A 4999-nucleotide genomic window follows, 5' to 3' on the forward strand; every position below is an offset into this window, starting at 1 on the left:
TGGAAATGACGGTGACTTAGGCCAGGGGCTGGCATGTGAAACAGAGTTCCATCAAGAGATGCTAGGGAGGAAAGAGCTAGTGTCTTGGTGACCAGACTGTGGTGACATTTCTGCCAGGGAAGTGTACACATTGAGGCCCGTGTGCCACCTGTCTAAATTGTTGAACGTTCTACATCAAGTTAACAAGACGTTAAATAAAGTGTGTCCTGTCCTCCTGCTTTGACAAATGCAGCCGCACAACAACTTGGGGGCCAGATTCCAATGGGAATTCTCTGAGCTGGGATATCCCAGCTCCACCGTGTCCCCTGCAGACGGCTTCCTCTGGCCACGCCTTGGGCCTTGGGGCACTCACCCCAGCAGTGGGGTTACCCCCTGGATGATGACCCCATGTAGGGGTGGGAGTGTGGGCTTGGGGATTTTTGGGCTGGAAATTCTGGGGTCATAGGTACCCAGAGCTCGATTTAGGACAGTGAGCACCTCCTCGCCCCATGTAGATGAGTAAGACCAGACGGGGGCCCTTTGGAGTGTGGGCCAGGCCAGGCCTGCCTCTTGCCAAGGTCTAGGATGGGGCTGTTGGCAATGGCTGGATCTCATGGGATGGAGGGTTTATGAGGTGCTGCAGATGCTTTTGGGATCCTGGCCTTCGGAATAGAAGATGGCTTATGCACAGAGATGGGGGGTCTCTGGAAAGAACTAGTTTGGGGGTATAAAGCATAGGCTCATCTCAAATGTGCTGAGGTGACTTTGAGACCTCCATGCTGAATTTCTGGGTCTGGTGCTCAGAAGAGAGGTCTGGTCTGGATATATAAACATGGAGTCTTTGTTGAGTAGATGGAAACGGAGGCAGTGGCCTGGACAAGATCACCCAGGGGTACGGAGGAAAGCAGCAGCGAGGGAGGGGGGGCCTGGATTAACACATAAAGACCAGGATTAGGATGAAGGGCAGAGGACCTGCAGAGCGGTAAGTGTCACTCCACAAGCATCTGCTCAGCTCATGTAGAATAGCTTTGCAAGTATAACCCAACACACATCTGCTTGATGCCACCCCGTTGCACGAGACCTCGAGCTCCAGACGTTGTGTCTCCAGGGCAGGGAACAAAGGGAACAAATGATCTTATGGGAAGACACCCAGGAGGACAGATGCGGGACCACTGGTCAGAGAGGTGCCTCTGAAAAGGGAGGTTTGTGTTAAAATAAATATTAGCTTGAGAAAAGCTAGATGATGGAGCCAGTCCCCCACTCCTACCCCCAGGCTTTCTCCCCAGACCCCAGGGGATTGTGCTTCTGGTCCCCTGTTCGCCCAAATCACTTTTTCAGAATTAATGAATGCAGAATGCGGCGCTGAGCCAGGTATGTTCTTTGAGCAAATAATATTCAGATCATGCAGGAATTTCTCAAAAGCAGCTCTACGAGTTGCAGCAGGAGTCGTCCTTCTAGGAGAGCAACGCCTCTTTTCTGGGGAGGAGCCTGCCGGGCAGAAGGGGGCTGGACTTGGAAGGGCGGTGGGGGAGGGGAAAGGGGCGGGGTGAGGGGCGGGGCCTCCGGTGCCCTTTCCCCGCGGGCTGGTCTAGCGGGAGGACCTCAGAGGCCTGGCTTTCTCCCGGGCTCGGGACCTCGGTCAGTCCCAGACTGGCTGCAGGACCGAAGTGAGCCCTTCGCCAAGAGGGCTGTGCTGCTCCGGGGACCCTGAAGAGGACAAAGATGGGTTTACACCTCACACGGCCGCACACCCACTAGAAGCGACAACCGGCACTGTTATCACCCGCTATACACCAGGCACGCCGTCTCCTTGGAGCCCACGGCCATCCTGAGCAGGGACCCCTATCCCCCCTTTCAGGGACCCGCAAACTCTCCCAGGGTCACGGTGGCGGGACCATCTAGGAGAGTCGTCGCACCTGCCTTCTCCTTGGTCTCCAGGTCGGTCCAGTGCCCCCGGCGGGACAGAGGCAGCTCCCAGCCCTCGCCTGGCTCGCAGGGTCAGCGCGTGGTGCTACATGGCACAGCCCGCACCTCCGGGGCCTGAGACGACAGAGGCGCTTATTGGGATGCGCGGTCCTTGGGGCGAGGTAGGAGGACGCGGACTTAGACATTCTTCGGAAAAACGCCCGCAGACCCCGAGGCTGGCACTTCCCTCCTCGCCCGCCCTCCGCTCCTCATCCGCCTTCCCCGCGGGGTAGCTACCGCTCGTCTGCGAGTCAGGCCCTCGGCCCCTGCGGTGTCCCCCTCCCTGCTGATCACCTTGCACGGTCTACCCTGGCACTTCTCAGACGTGGTCACATTCATCCTCATGACAGCCACATCCTACGTCCGAGATGCAAAACTTGCACTATTATTCACCTAATATTTTTCTTTAACTCGGTCAGCTTTTGTTTTTATCTAAAATGTATTAAAAGTGAAACTATGCTTTGATTAAAGGTTTTTGTTGACATAAATTCTTGACATTAGTGAGCTCTTTGGAGAATACGAATGTTTATAAAATTATGGATAAGTTTGTTTATTAAGAAAATAGTTACAGCTCATTAAGATGGAAAGTTCAGTTTAATACTCAGTTGGTCTTATTTAGTATTTCTGTAAGACATTATATTTTAAAGCTAACGTTGAAAGCTTTAAATGTTAACTTGTATATGCATAATTTCATATACAACTACTGTTAGGATTTATTTTAAAGGTTACAAGTAATAAAACATCTTCAGTTAAAAAAATGACATCTTTATATTTTGTGCCTTTTACATTATTTAAATCATTTCAACTAAATGATTTGCTGTGTTCATTTTAAATCTTTTCACCTAGTTTGTCTCTGCTACTTGCTATGCATTTATTATGCTAAATATTTGCACAGCAAAATAAAACTAAATACTTCCTTCTCTTTTGACACTTTAGTCTCATAACTTAATGTACTACCAAGTGTTCTCTGTCAAAATGGGAAAATATCTTCTATCTATACCTAAACTCTCTTTGGGGTTTTTTAGATGGCCATGGAGTAACCATGAAAATTTACCCCCTAGAATTATAAAATAAACAATGCTAAAATAATCATGAAAATACTGCCACTGTAAGTTACTTTTATACTTGGAAATGTCACCTTACCTGCCAATGACCAATGTCCATTAACATAAATAACAATTACTCTCCTAATAATCCCACAGGATTTAGAACCCTGCTTGTTTTCACAATCCCTTCAAGGGACTTTGACAGGTTAAAAAACTGACCCTCAGAGTGGCCTGTGGGAGGAAAACAGCCAGTTCTGGAGGAGGAGCCGGCCAGTCCCACCCAGCACTGGCCATGACCTTTGTCCCCTCTCCCCTTGCAGCTGGTGGCTGGCTGTCAAGCCTTCTGTGATCGCTGGTTTCCTGGTGGAAGAGCCCAATGCTGAGCCTACAACACATAATCCATAAATATTTGTCAAGGGAAGCAAGCAGATGATTACATAAAATAAAACAAATGTGTCTTATTACTAGACTGGTGTAAACTGTTAGTCACCTGTGTTGCTGGACGTCATGCAGGCGGGACTCTGTTCTAAAGGGAGTCTGGGGAAAGGAGCTGAACTCAGGAAACAGCTCAAACGACTTATTTTCTAGTCAATTCATTTTCTCCCCACCAAAATAGTGACTGTTTACTTCCAAGTTATTTTTATGTATTCAAAATCCCAATTATTTTTCAAATGTTAGTTGAAATTTTAGTTACATTTGCTACAGACAAGCTTGAAATAACCATTTTGCACTCCAGTCTCGAGGGGATCAATTTTGATATCCTGTGGAAAGGATGTGGCAGCCTGGTCTTCCTAAAAGGCCTGGGGACAAGCCCTGTCCTGTTCCCACCAATGAGTACTCTTCAAAGGGAAGCCCTAGTGGGGGAGGGGAGGCAGTGGACTGTTTACAAAGCAGAAATGGGGCTCAGTTATTGGCTGTGAAATAAGATTATCATGTGCCAGGTGGTAGGTAAGGGCTAGGATCAACCTCTTCTTCTGGGGTGACTAATGCAAAAATACAGTTAATGTCATTAAAATGCTTCCTCTTTTAATTCCCCATCCTGTCTTCATTATTCATCTCTGTGGGCTAAGAATAAACCTTTGCTCACTGTACAGTCTTACAGGAATGAGTGTTTTTTGGGTGTGAAAGTTTGCAATCACTCTAACTCAACCTCTGACCCAGATATCTTTCCAAGAGGGGGACATATTCAGGCGGAGAATCCCCCCCCCCCCCCGAAAAGTTGGAAAAACATCTTTCCTTTTCAAGAGATCTGTTTTACATAAAAAACACACTTCTAGGAAAGGATGGGAAACTCCCACCGTCTTTGGAACAACTTTAGATTTGCTGTTGGGATCATAAAAAAATTTACTTCCAAAGTGAAAACTTCGGTGTAAAAAAGTGACACACGAACTCCAGGGAATTATGCTGAGTGGAAAAAGTCGATTCCAAAAGATCCCACACTAGATGCCTTCTGAGTGCAACGTATTTTAAGACACCACAGTTTAAGAAATAGTGGGAAGATTCGTGATGGCCAGGGCTTGGGAGTTCGGTTATAAAGGGACCACAGGAGGGTCACTGCCTGATGGAATGTCCTATGTAAAGACGCGAATCTACGCAGGGGATAACACTGTATACAAGTTATTAACACAGGCAAAGAAGAACAGGTACATTTGGGGAAATCTGAATAAGATCAGTGGATTGTATCCTGGTTGTAATATACTTTTTTCCTTTACTTTACTGGGGAAAACATGGCAGACTGAATTATTTCCTACATCTGCTTGTGACTGTACAGTGATCTAAACACACACGTCCGCGCGACAGCTGCTGCACCGGAGCCGTCTCACCCCCCGCGCACCGCGGGGCGGACGCAGTGACTCCACGCGTCCCTCGGTGGGTCTTGCCGGGACCCGGCCCCTGGGGCGGGGTCGGCGAGGGAGGGGCGCGGGGCGGAAGTGACGTCTCGGGCGGGGCGCGCACTTGGGCACCTGAGCTGCCGCTGAGGCTCCTGGCGGCTCAGGGTGGCGGCGAGA

Source organism: Molossus molossus, unplaced genomic scaffold (genome assembly GCF_014108415.1).
Source record: "Molossus molossus isolate mMolMol1 unplaced genomic scaffold, mMolMol1.p scaffold_m16_p_5, whole genome shotgun sequence".
NCBI lineage: Eukaryota > Metazoa > Chordata > Mammalia > Chiroptera > Molossidae > Molossus > Molossus molossus.